Consider the following 21,458-nt stretch of genomic DNA (forward strand, 5'->3'; position numbering starts at 1 on the left):
GGTAACGACGGCCCATTGGACCAGATTGAATTTCTTAGGTTAAACGTTCTAGGCAATTTCACGAAACTATGTTAGAAGTTTAGCTTTTGTTAAGTTTCACTCAATTGCGATATAACCGTTTTTACTAGATCTATTTAACGTATGGATTTCCAGGAGGTCAAAACTCTACGGCCAACAAAAATGCACAAAACACTTTACTTTTAAATAAGAAAGTTTGTGTTACATTTGATAAGTCTAGTTCTTTTAAGGTCAAATGTAGGTATACCTACTACAAGCAAAAAGAGATAATGCTTTTGTTATTATAATAGTTCCTTGGTAGTGTGAAACCCGCATAATATGCTAGACTTCTCTATATCGAGAATAAAATATAGTCGTACATTGTCCTTAAAATCTATACTTCGCCGTTACTGTTCCACCATTTGCTACATATCCTTCATATTTGATACTTTCCCGATCGTATCAGCTGTAAACATGTTTTACAATACGGGCATTCATTGGATATAGGCACACAGTTCATTGTTAGTGCGATAATAAATAATCGAACAAAGCAAAAACCGAATTATAATATCTAAATACTTATAGGCAGCATTTCATATGTTAGACCTCGTGTAACACATAAAATACTCCAGTAACAGCAAATACCCACTAGATGGCAATATACTGATCGTACTTAATATATTATTTTATTCGCTTTTCGTATAAATAGAAATAACCATATAATCGAAAGCTATTACGAACTACCCTTTCTTGTTATTGTTCTTTTGAACAAATATAGATGTATATATACCATTCTGTTGCGAGCGTTCAAAGAAACGTAGAAATTAATCTAGCAGACACTGTCTAAAATCCATTAGAACTTTTTCCTCTTAATAACAGGTTCCTTCTGTCACAGACACTTGTGTGGCACTCAGGGCTAACCTAAAGGTCGAAGTGCAATATCCCCGAACAATGACCTGCGATAATCTGGGACCATTTGAACAACGATAAAATAATGGATACGTTAGGGGATCTCTCACTGTTCTTTGTATGCGTTGGTTACCCTTTCAAATCGTTTGGCTTCATGTCAAACATTTATACGATTACGCCAACTCATTGAACTAGATAGGTAAATAAATTGGATTTTCCTATCCAGACTGTTCACGTTCAATTTCACATAAGAATCTGTCAATAGTTTTCTAGTGCAATGATGTAAAACGAATCATTTTTTTAACTGAATCTTTGCGAATTTTTAGTGTGAAAGTCTCTCGTGATGCGAACACATATATCATCATATTTAGCTATAGTCTATTAGTTTTAAACTGTCGGCTGGGGCAATAAAACTTTCGAGAGATTTACTAGCTTCTTTGGTTGAATGACTTTGGCACTCATAAAAAGAGACTATCCAGACCTTATTTAATGACAGCAATCCTTATTCAAACTATAAGAGCTTTCTAGGTACAAGTGGTTATAATAAGATAGTTGTCCTTATAAAACCCAAAATTTTTTCTCTTTTTATACTATGTAACTACTGTTTTAGAAAATACTACAAATGGTGCAGTAAACGCCATCTGTAGCACGATGCTACATTTCAGAATTACGTATGCTCCAACAAGGTCCACTATCGAATAAAATAATTGGTAACATGCCTATCAAGTTGAGGTTAGCTACGCCGGGATTCGTTTCAGCAAGTAAATATCCACACAAGTGGACCTTGTTGGAGCATACGTAATCCTAAAATGTAGCATCGTGCTACAGATGGCGTTTACTGCGCCATTTGTAGTATTTTCTAAAACGCACTGTTAAGACAGCAGGTAAAAGTTGGTCTGTGTTCTGTCGGAGCTGCCTGCGACGCGCTGATGAGATCCAAAAAGATCGAAATCGCGATCCGTGTCTGGCAATTTCGACAGAATACAGACCACTTCGAATTATTTTATATGTAACAACTGTACTACAAATACTCACAGTATAACTCCAAAGGACGAATAAAACCACTCACCTGAAAACAAAGCAGAAAAATAATTGGTTTATTTATTTGAGGCATATGCAAAAATTTAGCAAAGCTTAATTTTTATTTAAAGTTATTAAACGCAATTATACAATTCATTCGCGTAAGTCAAACGTTGTGAACAGTTGCTAGAAAAAGATTAGACCTTTTCAACCATGTTAGATTGTGTTTCTATTTCATTCCCATATACCTAATAGCATCTGACTCGAATTAAATGAGCAGTGCTCGACTCGCTCGGTAAATATTCCAAGCTTGCTGTAAATTAACTGCGACAGAGTAAAACACATTTACATATTGTATAAATATGAAAGAACATGCGTTCACATACATAAATATATGTATGTATATTCAATTACCCCGAGTTTAACATGTAAATTAAAAGGATTCATAATTGGAGGTACAATTAATTGTAACACTCAAAGTTGATTTCATTTTTATAACGTTCTATTTCACTTTTTGAAAATACCATGCAAGTATTAAATTATAATATTGGACAGAAATTCTGACATAAAAGTGTATTTTCCTCTTCATCATCGCCATATAAGGCCATCAGTCCTAAAACTGGTTAGACACACATTTCCATCCACTCTCCTATCCTGAGTTAATCTTCGCATTTCCCTGAAACTAGAACAGTAATCTTCCTCTTAGCAAAATTGTTTTAATAGATGTAATACGCAATATAAATAAGCTAAATGAATGTTTTTTAAAACCGCAAAAGACTGTTATCAATTTAAAAGAAATTAATTCAATGAATATAATCTATAATTTTGAAATTTGTATACAAGTTTATAGTTGGGAGAAATCATAAATATGCAAATTACATCGATGATTTTTCGGAAAATAACAAGAACCATACACTTATTGTTATTTAGTTTATTGCCAATATTGCTACAATCCCTTCGTTGTTTGAAAACTCCTTGCAGATTTTGTTCATTATTTATCTTCCAAACGTACTTGACGTTTCGCTATTTCAGATTCGTTTGAGGGACTTAAAGTCACATTTCCTGGAAGAACTACATACATAATTTTATGCTACAGTACAAAGGAGTTCTGGTATTCCGAACCAACTTAATAATAATAAGTACTTGACCTTTACAAACGGCAAACAAAGAAGAGTACGCATTCAATTGCGACCAAGCAATTTAGAAAAGAAGAGCGACCGAATAACTTCTACCTATTGCTTACAGGGAACATTGATATAACTAATCAAAAATTATTCTTATTATTTAATTTTAGAACTTCAGGATTTTTGTTTATTAATCATCGGTGCTAGAATTAATACTTTTATCAATTGAAGGCAGTATTTTATATTTCAAACCTTTCACTATTGCATTCACAGCTTTACAACCGCTCTGTGCAAGGGAAAATAATTCTTTTCATATAGATAACTCTGGAGTACTTAAACTCTTTTAGAAGATTTTAGTTCCATTTCTAACCATCTTGAGTATACTTACTGCTCTTTAAAAAAATTTGAACTGACTTAATAGATACAAAGTCCTTTAAAGGACTAAAGAAGGAGTTACGAAGATAATACAACCGGTTAGTCTAAATGTGTCAAAAGCGTAACGAATCTTTAAAACAGATACCTACTACATGGCCACGTGTATTTAGTCATTAAAACAAGAGTGTTCGTGAAAGACGACATTCGGAAGAATACGTAATAGGTGTGACGGTGTTGTTAAGTTGAACTCTTCTAAATACCTGGGTGCAACGTGCTGCAACCTCTTAACAAACCTGCACACTAATAATGGGAGCAAGAACCTCAAAGAACTCCGGTGGGGAGACTTCCGTTGCGGGAAAATCCTTTCATATATCAAGAGCGCTTTTAATAAAGGCCCCGAGGAAATTATATAGCTGGCGCATAATAATAAAATACACATTTTACGTCTTTGAAGACAGGAACCCTGAAACGGAACCGCTCTGCAACGCATTTCATTTTCTCTAATTCATACGAATTCATCGTGCGCCATTTACATAATCTTGTTTAGCGCAGTCTACTTTAACGCTACCATATACCTACCCCCAGTTTTATAGTGTCAAAATTAATTATAACTTCACTATCTTATTCGTGTCCCTTTTTTGCCTCGCGAATCCCTTAAAAACGTTAATATTTTCCTTGCACAAGCACCACTTTGAATAGAGCTATAAATTCAACTTTTTAACGATTACCAAGTCACTTTGCCTAAATGAAAAAGTAAATGCTTTAATTTATGCGTCAATAAGATGCATAATTAAGTCGTTATTTGGTAAATTATTTCTTTATCTTTTAAAAAGGATTAAATAATCCCTTCTTTTACAATATTAGAACCATAACTGAAAAAAAAAATAGAAATGAACACAAAATTGGAACTGTCACCTTGACTACACTGTCTCCATTTCACTATCAAAAGATTTTAAACAGTATGAATCGTTTGTCCAAATAAAGTATACGTAGAAGAAAAGCCTTGATTAATTTTCACTAATTTTAAAACAGTGTGATAATCCACAACATTAGTGTCATATCTTTCCTGGAATTTGGTTTAAATATTAAATATATATTAATTGGCTATTATAATTTGAATTTTGTTATTGAAAAATGAAACTTCAATGAAGTATATCGTAAATCTTCTTAAAATTTTACACCCTTAGGGGTTTTATTCGAAAAAAAGAACGCATTTGCCACAGCGCACAGGGTGTGCAAGGGATCAGAATCATCCTCGATATCAAACTTTGAACCCCTTTTTGGTTTCTTTAAGAGTTGAATTTTCAAAAATCCTTTCTTTCCACATTGAATAAAGAATATTTATATGAAATTTCAAGTCTCTAAAGTTCTAGATTCAGGAGCTTAACCTTTGTGTTAATGTATCAATCATTCAGTTCATCCTTCCATAGATATACATATATATCTATAGAGGTATATTTGGTTGCTCAATTACCTTTAGCAATCCCAACTTGAACTAAATCTTCTATAAACAAATTTTTATTAAATAATATAAAATGAAAATATTTACTTCAAGGCTCCCAGTAAGAAATTTCCAGGAAGTTCTATTTGAACTAAGCTGGCACAAAATGTCGTCATGCAGGCTTTCTTATTTATTCTAATTTGGAATAAATTCCATTGAGATTCACTGAGGTAAATAAAAATACTGAATCTTTTTCAGAGGAGTGCCGTTTCTCGTGGAATTCTTCAATTGTGTCGTTCTTCAAAGTTTAGCTTCTTTTATTGCAAGTCGTCGAATAGAAACGGAAGGAAGAGTATTAGGTACCTTGCCGATTTCAAAATAATGGTCTATTAAGTCCTCAACAAGTTTCACAGAAGAGACAACGGTGTACAAAATAACAATATCTAAGATATTTCTATATTTGTAGCTAACAGTCAAAGAAGACTGTCTGCCATTTATTAGACGTAAGTAAGAACATTTTATTTTTCTACGTATAGCCTTCCCCTTTAAAAATACATTTTTCTAATGGATTGGAAATATTTTATTTAACAGTTGGTCGTCATCGTCAAAACTTTTGGCGCGATATTAGGCAGAGGGAGATCAGTTTTTAAGTCACATTATGACCTGCGATGAGACGAGGATCCATCATTAGACCCTGGAATTTACACAAGCCTGCAAGGACTGGTAAAAATTTGGAGGAGCCGCACTTTGAAAGGCCAAAACTCGTTTTCCTACAGACAAAATCCTTGCCACTGTCTATCCGAAGTATATTCATCTCCACGATCATCCTCCGGTACAAACAACTGCTATCACATGTTTGAGTCACTCAAAGAACTTACAAGGTGCCGTTTTGATGACGACCAAAATGATTGTGTGCAATTTCTGATGCTGAATATCCATGACAACGGCCTGTAATACTCGAATCAGGACAGCATCAGCCGCGAAAGCCTTCACGAGTTTATCAAAATTGGTATAGTTACATATAAAATAATTCGAAGTGGTCTGTATTCTGTCGAAATTGCCAGACACGGATCGCGATTTCGATCTTTTTGGATCTCATCAGCGCGTCGCAGGCAGCTCCGACAGAACACAGACCAACTTTTACCTGCTGTCTTAACAGTGCGTTTTAGAAAATACTACAAATGGCGCAGTAAACGCCATCTGTAGCACGATGCTACATTTTAGGATAAAATATAAAATATTCTTTATTCGATTAAGCTGACGTGCCTATCACGTTGAGGTTGGCTACGCCGGGATTCGTTTTGAGCAAGTAGATATCCACACAAGCGGACCTTGTTGGAGAATACGTAATCCTAAAATGTAGCATCGTGCTACAGATGGCGTTTACTGCGCCATTTGTAGTATAGTATTTTCTGGTATAATTATGTTTATAAATTTTTGGAGAAATGTTACTAAAGATCTAATGAAATGGCAAGATATGGAAGAAATGAAGGCGTAAACGGTTAAAGGAAAACGTTTCGACATCAAATGTGATTTCTCGCAATTAAATGAGGAAAACGTGAGCATACAGGAAACTTGGCGTCCGTCCGTTCCAGGGTTATTAAGGTCTTAATTCTTCCCTTGTTGGGATTTTACTTTCCGCTTTCGACACCTTGTCGCCGTTGTCAGCAACCAGCGTGTTGTACCGAACAGCAGAGTGCGAATAATTCGGTGGTCTATTCGCTCTCATTTTTACCGACCCCTACGACCGCCGCAGACGACACTGTCTCTAATAAAGCGAACGTTTAACGTTGACGAACAGTTTTTGCTAATGCCCCGACGCCAACTGGATCCTAAAGTCTAACTACGGGGACCCTTTTCACCAGGCATTTCACAGGATTTGACCAAATTAGAGGTAATGGGCCGTATCTTGTTCGCAGCTGGATCTCGTTAAGAATTATGTGCAGACGTGATAGTAATCGAGCTTCGCAAAATGGATCTTACTTTTGACTTCCGAACCGCTTCCTGATGTTTTCGAAACCGGAATAAAGTTAATACACTCTCCGCAGGAAACAAAAAATTCGATCAATACGAACGACGTCACAGGATACATACATTTTTTCTTTCTATACGCAGCCCATTCGAAATATTTTAAGACAAAACTCGTAATACATGTCAGAACAAATGAAGATCACAATCACAGAATGGAAGAGATGATGTGTTTTTCTATAAATGTACTTGAACAAAATGAATTTCCGGATTCTAACACTGTCTTATTGATGCAGCGTTGGAGATCCTGCATCAATAACGTGAAGTTCCTGAAAATGTCCCTTGTGATAATAGACGAAACGTCGAGTACTTTTAACCATCATGAGGATTTCATCAATAAGACCCAGTTAGAATCCGGAAATCCAGTTTGTTCGAACCACAGCCGTGGAAGTCTAAATCAAAGACTATCTTACCTCCAATAAATGCCTTTCCTCAACTTAGCCATAAATGTAACTATACGCAAGAATTGTCTACCCTAGATAGAGCCTTTTTTCTCCAGTAATTCATAAAAATTTAAATTAATATATCGTTACTGTCAAAAGGTAAATATCTATTCTATACATTAGAAGATCAGTAACTTTTTAGTTTAGTAAAGTCCGATTTGAAATAACCCTTTTCTTAAATTACTTACAAATTCTGAATGCACCTCGTATTAAGCAGCATTTTCTTATCGCAAAGGAAGGGCAATATTTTACAGATAGACTTAAGTGGTCGGTATCGATTTGCTAAATTATAAATAGTAACATAAAATGCTAACAAATAATGTTAATCTATCACTTTGTTGAACGTGATTCTAACACAGAGCAGTGCATTTCCATTTTACGAGCAATCTTGAAAACAAGAATAGCAAACAGTGCAATAATGAATCAGAAAGTACAATAAGGATGCTTCTAGAAAATTAATGCAGCAGCAAGTGCATAAGATATAATCATTTAACGGATACTATCGCATTGAAAAAAAAACTGTTTATACAACTGCTCTTGGTATACTCGTCAGCTGTTGATGACTCTCAAATGATAATTTTTATGAAACTTTACCTACTGTTTCTAATTTTCAATTTAATATTATGTATCTTATGTGGCTGATTTTAAATACCTAGGAAGTCAGATAAGTGAGGATGGAAGGAGTAGTAGGGATATAAAGCAGAGGGTAGCGCAGGGCCGTGTCGCCTTTAATAAAAAGAAGTCTCTTCTATGCTCGCGAACGGTTAATTTAGAAATTCGAGAAAGGTTGTTAAAGGTGTATGTTTGGAGCACGTCGTTGTACGGGTGGGAAACATGGACAGTGGGAGCGGCGGAAAAGGAAAGGTTAGAAGCGTTCGAAATGTGGTGTTATAGGCGGATGATGAGGATATCGTGGGTAGAAAAGGTTAGAAATGAAGAGGTATTGGAAAGAATAGGAAAACAGAGGACTCTATGGAAGTCAATAAAAAATAGGCGAGATAGGTTGGTAGGACACCTTCTCAGGCATGAAGGTCTAGTCAGAGACATATTAGAGGCAGAAACAGGAGTTAGGAGGGGTAGAGGTAGACCTAGATTAGATTACTCTGCGCAAATAGTTAAGGATGTGGGCTGTTCTAATTTTAGGGAAATGCGAAGTTTAGCTCAGGATAGGAAATAGTGGAGGTACGTGTCCAACCAGTCTTAGGACTGACGACCTTATGATGATGATGATCTTAAACAACGCCAAAAATATATTTAGCTACAGAATTTTACTATAAAAAATTATGACCATTATTTCGCTCCACAGTGACTTCTTCAAGTCAGAGAATAATGGGCGTGTCTTTTCTCCTCTTCCTCATGTACTTAACCGGTGCGCATGCGACTAGGTGTTTTGATTCCACATTGCATATTTGGATTGTAATATTTTTATTCGAACACTGGGGGTTGGTTCTGTTCGATTATCGGTCGCTGCGCCCTGCAAATCGTAGCAATCCACTTACTTACAGCGCTCGAAAGCGAGCACAACACCGACGATTAATCAAAATTTAATTGATTACCGGAAGCAATTACCACGTCCAGTCCCGCGGCTTACAATGCCATAAAGTGCTTTCGGACGATGAAGCGGACGTGGCTGACGGGATCGATAACGGTAACCAAAAGGACCACTGGCTACCACTTCCTACAATCACACATCTGTGCCCACTAATAAGAAACAGCTTGATCGATAATAACAAGTATACCTACTATAACCGGCGGTATGCAATGTGGCTGGAAGTTATGATGTTTCATCCAACAAAACCCTCAAAAAAAAGTACAATCAAAGATCATATGGGAAACCGTACATGCTTTTGGTAGAGCATGGATGTCGTCAAGGAGAGAGGTGGTAGGGTTAATTAAATTCCAAATAAATTATTGTCCAATTTTTAATTTTTGCGACATACCTGTATGCGTATTAGTAAATGTCGAAAATAAAATCGATTTCATGTATTCTCAGCTACTAGCAGTGACATTAGGTGTACTGATTTCATGTTTTTTACCAATTTTAATGATTTGTATCATTTAGTAAACAATCGTTTTGTATCTAACTCGTAAAAGCTGTATATTTTTCATGGCTTTTTGCTAATGCCAAGCCGTAGCATTCATATCATAAGGATGAATGCCGTTGTACATGTCAAAGAAAAATAGCTAGATGAGAGATGAGAGGAGGACGTTTAGATAAAACTTACTTGTTGACCATCCCTCGTAATTTTCTGAGTAGTGCATTGACGTTTTATAACAAAGAGTCACTAATTTCCCGTACTTGAACACGCACTCCTTTAGAAAAAATAATTCATACGTTTCTGACTACCATTTTTGTTCATGAAATGTTTCGTTTAATTGGAAATAAAAGCGAAAGCATAATTGCTGTTGGTAGGCCTCAACCCTGTGGTTCAATAAGCAGTTGTTTCAGTTGACGGTAAGAACACTTAAAAAAATTATTCCACGCTATTCAGTTCGTCGACCTCGCGTCAATTTACCAAGTGAAACGGAAAACCATGGAAACTTACGTTGCAGTTTGCTTTTAAATTGGCTAATCTTTCGTTGAATTTTACAGCTTGATACCTATAAAATGGATGATATAAACTTCTAGGAACGGTGTGCTTTCGCACACGTCTTTGTTTTAACGATTGCCAACTTTTTGTGTTTTTATATCGCAGAATTATATAACTCTAACATCATCGTAACTCCAGGTAACAAAAAGGATTTGGTGAACTTTGACTTTTCCGATGGTACAATTAAAGGTGCACATCCGCTCTACGTCTTTCAAAAAAGGATAAAAAGCACCCCATTGACATTATAATTACTTTAAATGAAATAAATTTAATTCTGTAGCTCACTAATTACAGTCACAGAACAAAATTCACAGAAGCTGTAAATTAAATCATTGACATAATAATGAGTAATAGAAATTTCTACCTTTATATAAACAATTTTTGTTTTTTCACCAATAAAAAGTTTGAAGTATTTCGAACATTATCACGAAATAATAAAATTGTATATACAAATGTGTGTCGTTTAAAAGTGAGGAAAAACGAACCCTTATAAAAAACCTGCTACAAAAAACCAAAAGTGAAATAATAGCGGACTTCTCGTGTAACCCAATAATTTATGTGTTTTTGGAAGTTGTCCTTTTTATTCCACCAAAGGGAGAAAAACGAAAATTGATACTAATACTCTTGTCGTCCGAAGGAAATAAATATCTGGGAAAGTTGTTTCCTCGTCTGCGTTAACTTTTCTCCTCTGCTGTCAACCGTAAAGAAAACAAACGTTGCAAGTTCATGGTGCTAATTTTAACCATAGAATAGTGCAGAAAAGAGTTATCGAGCAGTCATCTTTTTTTATATTCACAAACCCTTATTTACTTCACCCTGTATTCACTTTGTATCGCCTATATACCTGTTCGTATTATGGCTGACCCTTAACTTTTTAGTTAGAAAATTTCTCGAAATTATTTTGTTACGCGGTCATGTATGTGTCGTTCAGCGTATGATTTATGACCCTGATCGGTCCGCCGACAATGTGCCGGCGTTTTCGATTGATGCTTTTCCTATGTATGCTCCATGCCCTTAACAGCTTCTACAGTCGGCTTTACTTTTTGGTTTTGCCCATGGCTCTTATTATTCACAACATATCTATTGTATGGTAGATTTGGTTAATCCTTCGGTTAGACAACTAATTGTGTATAATTCGCCTTCTGCCTAACAATTGTTTGTCTAATTCTTAGACTTACATACACACACAACACTGAAACCCATGTCAGATTAAGTTAGATTTTTGGTTAGGATTAGTTTAGGCTATGTCAGTTTAACTTTTAATTTTCCAATGATTGAAAAGCCGAAATTAGAATCAACGAGGATCTATGTACACATCAATCAATACAATCGTATCAGTTTTTAATGTGTATAAGAGGCACTGCTTTGTATTATCTACCCTATAAAGTTGCGATTCATATTTACATTACGTAGATGATGCATATTAATTAAAGCATACGTATATTGGAAGTTTGCCTGTGAAATTATTTACTTCGTGAAGGTATTCATAAACAGGCTTTGTTTCATTTGAAAAAAGTCGTAATTATGTTCTTGCCGCTTAATAGAATTTCCCGTTCGTTTCATGGAATGATTCGTTAATGAGCGCCTGAGGAACATAGCCAACCTCTATTGGTGCTTGAATGGTTCTTCTCTTTGACTTATGGGGAAACCCAAATTCACCACAGTGTAAAATTTTCAGTAACAAATTGACAAGTAAAGGTACTTCGTGAAATTTTATCACTAATTATCAAACCGAATTGTTGCACAAGTAATTGCTACGCTTTCTTAAAAAAAAAAAACTTTTGGGTGTTTCATTCCCACCAGCCAGTAATGCTGATGAGCGGGCAGTCCCTCCGGACTATGCCGGAAGGTAGGACGGAAGGCCCTCTTCAGCCTGCTTTCAGGAATCGTGGGAATGGGTGGGTGGTGGTTCGGGTGAGAAAGATGAGACGGACGAAATGAAGACAGAAGAGAGTGAAAGATTATCTGTGGAATATTACTGCCTCAGCATTTGCCTAAGTGATCCAAGGAAACCACAGAAAAACTTGGACCAAGGCAGACGGACCCGGAATCGAACCGGCGTCCTCCCGAATGCTAAGCAATGGTCTAGACTTCTAGGCCATGCCGCTCGGTTACGCTTTCTTATTATATTACACCTTTATTAAGTTAAAACTGAAGGGTGTAAGATCGAAGGAGTAAGGAGGATATGAAATCGGTCCAAAATTCCGGTATCCGAGAGCTTTCAGTTGCGCAGGAGATGTGTGGACGATGTTTGTCTTTAAAACACCTCTGACGTCGAGTTTGTCGTGTTAGAGGTAGTCTGGTGCCAATAATCTTCCACATCTCAGACGTAACTAAAAAGACTCTTGCCAGACCTAAAGTTTGAACCGACCCTACACCTTCCTTACTTCCCCGATCTTGCGCCCAGCGATTTAATTTTTTTCTTATACTTAACAGTAACCATTCCACTTTAAATGATTATGTGAAGGATATTATTATGCCCTGGATTATAGAAAAGTCGGAATAGTTTTTCAGTAACAGAATGAAAAAGCTTGTTACACATTGAAAGAAATATGTTACTCATAACAGTGACTATATGAAAAAATTAATGATATTGAAGCCGAAGAATTTTATACTTTAATGTACTTTTTATTCGATCTTCCTATTTGCTTTTGTTCGTGTTCTAGAATTAGGGCTCCCCTCGAATTTTGTGTAATCGATAAATAATCACTAATGTATAATACTTGATATGAATTGGCAGTTCCTTTTCCGGTAATTAAGCAACTTTTGAATCATGTTTATTTGAGTCCTAGTGGCATTTTGACAAAGTTTGGCATTTATTATTTAGATCACCTAGGAAATAGCTAGTTGGAAAGGTGAATCTCGAAGTCAAATGTTAGCCATCGCTTAGGTCAGATAATTTAAGAGAATTTATAACCATCATTTGTCACATGAAATTGTGCGAATACTAAAACAACGCCCAAGCAGCATTCACTGAGATATTGTTAAACCAAACTAGATCAAGGGTGTCCCTATTAATTAACTAAAAATACCGACGTTGAAAATAGAAAAAAAAAAAAAATAAACCAATAACTAAAAGGTAATTAAATGACACTAGACAATTTTAATTAATTAAAATAGAAATAAAAGCTAAACTACACAATTTTTTTTGGGCATTAAGGAGGACCGAGCGACATGGCCTAGAGGTTTAGACCATTGGTCCAAGTTTTTCTGTGATTTCCTTGGATTACATAGACAAATGCTGGGCCAGTGATATTCAGCAAATAATCTTTCATTCCCCTTTGTTTTCATTTCGTCCCGAATCACCACCCACCCATTCCCACGATTCCTGAAAGGAAACTGAAGAAGCCTACCTTCCGGCGTAGTCCGGAGGAACTGCCTATCCACCAACATTAGTGAATGGTGGGAATGAAACATCCAAAAGTTTTTTAGTTTTATTTTGGCAGCCCGAACTGTCTACATCGGCGCAAATTTATCTTCATTTATTCATTATCTTAATTTCATTTAAAGTTTTCTAATATTTCAAAATGAACATAGGAATCCTCATCAAACCACCATGACAACTAAATTTACAGTTTGGTCACGTATATTGTTTACCTTCTAATTAAATTTAACGTTTAACGTCTATGACATTTGAATTACGTAATTCCGCAACGGCAAGGGGTTATAGTCTATTGAAACGAGGGGTAGCTGTTGAGAGACAAAGCCACCGGCTTGGTGCTACTCAATCCGCCTAAACGTAAGTTAGTTCCGTTATGTTCGATAATTGATGCAAAGACTTCACTATTATCCGGAGAAATCCGAACGGCATTAACTGAGGCAGATCCCAGATTTCAGTTACTAATGACGATAATTGACCATTTACATATCCATTAAATACACGTCAATGGATGTATATTGCCATTTAGAGAAACTGTTTGCAGTTGTCTAAACCAATGTCAAAAAAAAAATGTAAGGCAATTAATGTAAAATAGTACGACACCAAAGTATTCTATTATAAAATGCTTTCTCAGTAGAAGAGAAATTGAGACGAGTTACTGTGTCTGAAACGCAGAGTGTCTTTAGATACATTGGTATATGTTAAAGACCACAAAAAAGACTTTTGGGTGTTTCATTCCCACCAGCCAATAACGCTAGTGGGCGGGTAGTCCCTCCGGACTACTTTGGAAGATAGGGTGGAAGACCCTCTTCAGTCTCCTTTCAGGAATCGTAGGAATGGTTGGGTGGTGGTTCGGGTAAGAAAGACGAGACGGATGAAATGAAGACAGAAGAGAATGAAGGATTATTTGTGAAATACTACTGCCCCAGTATTTGTCTAAGTGATCCAAGTAAATCACAGAAAAGCTTGGACCAAGGCAGACGGACCTGGAATCGAACCGGCGTCCTCCCGAATGCTAAGCAATGGTCTAAACCTTTTGGCCATACCACTAGCTTTTAAACATCACCAAACTAGCTGACGAATAACCGTTATTTTTTATTTTCATGATGATTTCGGCAACAACTGTGGTGTGTAGATATTGGGGAACTGTACAGTGTGCACTTATATCAAATACAAAAATGATAAGGATTTAAACAAATGTTTAAAGTATCTNATGTTAAAGACCACAAAAAAGACTTTTGGGTGTTTCATTCCCACCAGCCAATAACGCTAGTAGGTGGGTAGTCCCTCCGGACTACTTTGGAAGGTAGGGTGGAAGACCCTCTTCAGTCTCCTTTCAGGAATCGTAGGAATGGTTGGGTGGTGGTTCGGGTAAGAAAGACGAGACGGATGAAATGAAGACCTGGAATCGAACCGGCGTCCTCCCGAATGCTAAGCAATGGTCTAAACCTTTAGGCCATACAACTAGCTTTTAAACATCACCAAACTAGCTGACTGACTAGCAGTTATTTTTTATTTTCATGATGATTTCGGCAACAACTGTGGTGTGTAGATATTGGGGAACTGTACAGTGTGCACTTATATCAAATACAAAAATGATAAGGATTTAAACAAATGTTTAAAGTATCTCAGTTTTACATATGTCTCAAATTTTTACATTAAGATAAATTAATTGAATTAAAATTTTAAATGTAAACATTTCCAGTCAGTTTGCCATTGCAATCTGGAGATGTAAACCAATAAATAATCGTAAATTTGTATACGAATTTAATAATAATAATCGATGAATACTAAGCCCATCATATTAATAAATCCGCATTTAAACTAATTTTACTACGAGCTGTTATGAAAACAAGGATATTTAAATGACCTTAATTACGGTTAAAGCTAGGGCGAATTATTAAAATCATTTATTAACAATTTACCTGAAAAGGCTTTTTCCGAAAATTAAAAATAACATCAGGCATTAAGCAAAGCTTTCGTAATGTGGATTTATTGGTGTATTTATTGCAAGCTACGATATATATATACCTACAGTCGATAACGTTTTGAATTTTCATTAGGTAATAGCAATGACATTAAATAGATTTAATCTCATCAAGTGTAATGCACCTATGACCAAGCGAATTAAATTATATCTGTCAGTAAAACTGCAAATTTTAATATACCTATGGAGTTAAAAATAGGAGGATTTTTCACTTGATATATCTCAATTTTATATCACGAATATGCATAGATGCACATTAACTACTCTTTATTAATTAAAATAGAAATAAAAGCTAAACTACACAATTTTTTTTGGGCATTAAGGAGGACCGAGCGACATGGCCTAGAGGTTTAGACCATTGGTCCAAGTTTTTCTGTGATTTCCTTGGATTACATAGACAAATGCTGGGCCAGTGATATTCAGCAAATAATCTTTCATTCCCCTCTGTTTTCATTTCGTCCCGAATCACCACCCACCCATTCCCACGATTCCTGAAAGGAAACTGAAGAAGCCTACCTTCCGGCGTAGTCCGGAGGAACTGCCTATCCACCAACATTAGTGAATGGTGGGAATGAAACATCCAAAAGTTTTTTAGTTTTATTTTGGCAGCCCGAACTGTCTACATCGGCGCAAATTTATCTTCATTTATTCATTATCTTAATTTCATTTAAAGTTTTCTAATATTTCAAAATGAACATAGGAATCCTCATCAAACCACCATGACAACTAAATTTACAGTTTGGTCACGTATATTGTTTACCTTCTAATTAAATTTAACGTTTAACGTCTATGACATTTGAATTACGTAATTCCGCAACGGTAAGGGGTTATAGTCTATTGAAACGAGGGGTAGCTGTTGAGAGACAAAGCCACCGGCTTGGTGCTACTCAATCCGCCTAAACGTAAGTTAGTTCCGTTATGTTCGATAATTGATGCAAAGACTTCACTATTATCCGGAGAAATCCGAACGGCATTAACTGAGGCAGATCCCAGATTTCAGTTACTAATGACGATAATTGACCATTTACATATCCATTAAATACACGTCAATGGATGTATATTGCCATTTAGAGAAACTGTTTGCATTTGTCTAAACCAATGTCAAAAAAAAAATGTAAGGCAATTAATGTAAAATAGTACGACACCAAAGTATTCTATTATAAAATGCTTTCTCAGTAGAAGAGAAATTGAGACGAGTTACTGTGTCTGAAACGCAGAGTGTCTTTAGATACACTGGTACATGTTAAAGACCACAAAAAAGACTTTTGGGTGTTTCATTCCCACCAGCCAATAACGCTAGTAGGTGGGTAGTCCCTCCGGACTACTTTGGAAGATAGGGTGGAAGACCCTCTTCAGTCTCCTTTCAGGAATCGTAGGAATGGTTGGGTGGTGGTTCGGGTAAGAAAGACGAGACGGATGAAATGAAGACCTGGAATCGAACCGGCGTCCTCCCGAATGCTAAGCAATGGTCTAAACCTTTAGGCCATACAACTAGCTTTTAAACATCACCAAACTAGCTGACTGACTAGCAGTTATTTTTTATTTTCATGATGATTTCGGCAACAACTGTGGTGTGTAGATATTGGGGAACTGTACAGTGTGCATTTATATCAAATACAAAAATGATAAGGATTTAAACAAATGTTTAAAGTATCTCAGTTTTACATATGTCTCAAATTTTTACATTAAGATAAATTTATTGAATTAAAATTTTAAATGTAAACATTTCCAGTCAGTTTGCCATTGCAATCTGGAGATGTAAACCAATAAATAATCGTAAATTTGTATACGAATTTAATAATAATAATCGATGAATACTAAGCCCATCATATTAATAAATCCGCATTTAAACTAATTTTACTACGAGCTGTTATGAAAACAAGGATATTTAAATGACCTTAATTACGGTTAAAGCTAGGGCGAATTATTAAAATCATTTATTAACAATTTACCTGAAAAGGCTTTTTCCGAAAATTAAAAATAACATCAGGCATTAAGCAAAGCTTTCGTAATGTGGATTTATTGGTGTGTTTATTGCAAGCTACGATATATATATACCTACAGTCGATAACGTTTTGAATTTTCATTAGGTAATAGCAATGACATTAAATAGATTTAATCTCATCAAGTGTAATGCACCTATGACCAAGCGAATTAAATTATATCTGTCAGTAAAACTGCAAATTTTAATATACCTATGGGGTTAAAAATGGGAGGATTTTTCACTTGATATATCTCAATTTTATATCACGAATATGCATAGATGCACATTAACTACTCTTTATTAATTAAAATAGAGATTCTTGACTAGACTATATTTCTTTTGTGGGCACAACTTGGCAAAAACAGTTTGACCCCTGGAATCTCAAATTTAACATTAACTGTGAACTGATTTTAGCAATTATTTTTTTATTGAATAGGTTATATCTTAAAAGCAGTCCCATTTAAATTTGAAGAAAATATTACACCTCCAAGGGTGCGAAATTAGAAGACGGTAAAAACTGGTTGAAGAAATTAACGTAACCTCTTTATTTCGGTTAGATCTTTTTAGCTTCTCAGTTTAAGTTTGTGGATAAAGTATTGAAGTCGGTTTTTATAAAGTTATTGGGAAGATAAAAATCACAATTTTTTAAAAGCTTTTCCACGAAGTTATTACTGTTTTTGGTTAAGGGGAGTTTAAGAACAAAAAGTTGTAGTTGTATGTATATGTATACAACTTGTCTAAAAATTCAGTTACAGTACCTACAGTTGGAACGATCAGATTGGCACAGTCCACAATAAATTATGTATGAGAATTGACGTATCTTCTTTCTTGTTTCCACTTGGGACTGTAGTTATTTATTGCGTTTTGAACACGTCTTTGTCAAGTTAGGAAATGCTTCATGAGTAGTACAGACAAAGTAAAAAGAGATAACCGAATAATAATAAGCAGTGCAGCAGTTGGAGGTACGCAAAAGATCAGGTTCGGCTTTATAACTGCCTGGTTGGGATTATATGTTTAAACAAGCGTCTGTCCTTTCCTAAATTCCTGAGAATGTTGGACATTCTTTAAACTTTGAAGCTGACAACATGCTCAAATTCTACTTGTCTGTATCTGTTTTTGTTACATATCAATTGCTGTAATGCTATTCCTCTTTGTTTATTAGTGTCTGCTGCAATTCCTACCTGACATATCTTTTCTATATTTACGATATTCCCTATTATAACGTCTGTCGTGAATAAAAGTAGGCGCTCTGTCAGCAGCCGCTCTAGTCTAATTAGTATGTTGAAAGAAGAAAGAATACTTCGTTTACTTTCTGTAGCGATGTGACCTTCAGTTTGACCGGCGCAAAGTAGAAAAGAACATCACTAGGCCAGAAAAGGAAGGAGACAACTCTCGGCCAAACTCTTAACCGGTGAGGAGTGTATAATCCGTACAGTACTGCACGGAAAAATTGACCATTTTTCCCACTTCAGTTGCATTACTCAAATGTGCTGTTATTGGTGTCATTTACTACTGAAAATACCAACGAGATGTTCATTTATATTTGAAGACATATTAAAGGCTTTAACACTTGTTTTCGACTCGCACTACTATTCATGATTGAACAAAACTTTTGGCAGATACTGTACGAAAAAGTATGTTTAATTTACAAGAGTCGAGAGTATAACGAGCTTTTTTCTCCCTACCTACGATTTTGCCAGCGCGCATACAAGACATTGGAAGGGGCACATCGCTAGAGAAAGTAAATGAAGTATANAGTTGTATGTATATGTATACAACTTCTCTAAAAATCTAGTTACAGTACCTACAGTTGGAACGATCATAATTGGCACAGTCCACAATAAATTATCTATGTGAATCGACGTATCTTCTTTCTTGTTTCCACTTGGGACTGTAGTCATTTACTGCGTTTTGAACACGCCCTTGTTAAGTTAGGAAATGCTTCACGAGTAGTACAGTTAGTACAGTTATAACTGCCTGGTTGGCATTATATCTTTAAACAAGCGTCTGTCCTTTCCTAAATTCCTGAGAACTTTCTTTAAATTCCGATGCTGGTAATTCATACATCAATTGGTATAATGCTGTTAGTTTTTCTTTATTAGTGTCTGCTGCAATTCCTACCTGTCATCTGTTTTCTATGTTTACGATATTCCTAACGTCTGTAGACAAAAAATGTACTCATGGTTTTGCAATTACACCTAAGTAGATCCCTTAAACTTCCAACCAACTAAAACTTTCCTGTTAAGATTAGTTTTCCTTCACCTTTCCCTATTACGTAAATTTTTAAAAAGCTTCCAGAATTCATACCTCCACACATTTTCCTTCATCCTCGCGTCGTTAAACGAGCTCGAAGTTTGAACGCTTATGACTATTAGGCGCTTTATCTAAGTAGTAGAGTGGTAACATATGTCATAAATATTTATGTAATCTTTTTATGGTCCGAAAGTCGTAAAAGAGCGTGCCGACCGCCCTGGTAACTAAGTAAGTATCCGGGTTGCGAACTGCTCTCCTTGTACCTACACCCTACCAGACCTACTTAAGTGTCTCGGGGTGCATATCATTACGACCAAGTGTTGCTGGAGGTGGTAAAGGAAAATGTGGAAATTAGGGAGTAAAATGTATCGTCACTTTCACTTAATTGGAACAGGAACTTTCAGATTAAACTCATACGCATAATATGAGATGTAATATTTTACGAAATAGGACTACTACTACAAATAGCAAACTATTATGTATACTCAAAAGGATAATGACGTACGTACTCTTTTATACGGGATATTGAAAACTTAGGATTCTAAGTAAAGCACAGCGTAAAAACTCGTGTTGTCCATAACCTGGTAATATGCAAAGGGTAGTTTTCTTGTAGTCAAGGGAGTGTAAAATTTTATATTATGTGACTGTAGTCAAACTGTGTATTCTAGACAAACGCAATGAACTGCTAATTCTTGGTCCTGTTACAAGAACAAAACTATACAAAAATCAAAACCCAAAATCATTTACCAACAAATATTCAAGTGTAGGTACATACAAGAAAAAAAATTATTGTTCTGTTGATTAAATTTTCTTAAAAGTAACTAAAAGTATTGAATAGTCAACACAGAGAAAGAATAACGTTGAAATTTCAAAATCCTTGAAACAAAACCCAGGCTAACGACCAAGGCAAGCTCGAAGTTTTCGAGGACAGGCTCTGGCTAGTTTCTGACCGAAACTGGTTTTTACGACCGAAACCGAAACCGAATTTCGGCAACGGTCTCAGTTTCGGCCGAAACCGAAATTTCCTTATAAGGACCACGTTTTGAGAGAAAAATAAAGAAAACGTTATTATAATCAGTCAGTTTTATTTTTTTATCTTTAAATCACATAGCTCTGCAGTCTTTGACATTTTCACTTATTGATAATCAAATCAAAATCAACATAACAACCCCTCATTTAAGGAAATATTTTAATTGCGCCTTAAAAATACTTAAAATAGGTGAGATGTTTATTTGAGTAAGTATAGTATACTTCGCTTGGATGGAATTTAACGCGCCGAACATAACCGAGCAGAGCGTGAGAACTCCCGAACGCTGTTTCGGTTTCGGTCGTAGTTTCGGCAGGTTTGCCGCCGAGACCGAAACTAAACCGGAACTCGTTTTTTTTGCCGAAACTCGACCGAATCCGAAACCGAAATTGAACTTTCGGTCGGACACTAGTTCAGGCATCTCTTTTAAGGACTTCTAAATTTCTTTTTCGGGTGTAATAATAGGTGTTGTTGAAAAGAACCTCTGTCTCTGAGTGCTGAAACCAACGACCACAGTCTAGTTGGTGTTTTGCAAACTTATCAGGCGAGATTTGTTGTGTGATGTAAATACGTTTTATGCTAAGTAGAATATAGCTGTAATCGGGTAGGACTTTTGTATATTGCTAGACCATTTTAAAAATATGCCATCATTATTGACGACAAGGTAACAGCCTGGATACCATAAAAATCAGAAAAAATTGCGACATTTACCGATTCCTTTTTGTTTTAACCTTTCGGTAGTAACATCGAAAAGTTCAGATAACATACACGTGAGATTGAATTTTTCAAAGGTTTCTTTTATTGCACCTTCTCGAGTTCATACTTTATTGAAACATTGCGGCGAAAATGATAAAACTTCACCCCGGCCGTCTTAGATTCAGATTTTCGTTTCCATAATTT

The sequence above is a fragment of the Agrilus planipennis genome, unplaced genomic scaffold (assembly GCF_000699045.2).
Source record: "Agrilus planipennis isolate EAB-ADULT unplaced genomic scaffold, Apla_2.0 scaffold72, whole genome shotgun sequence".
Taxonomy (NCBI): domain Eukaryota; kingdom Metazoa; phylum Arthropoda; class Insecta; order Coleoptera; family Buprestidae; genus Agrilus; species Agrilus planipennis.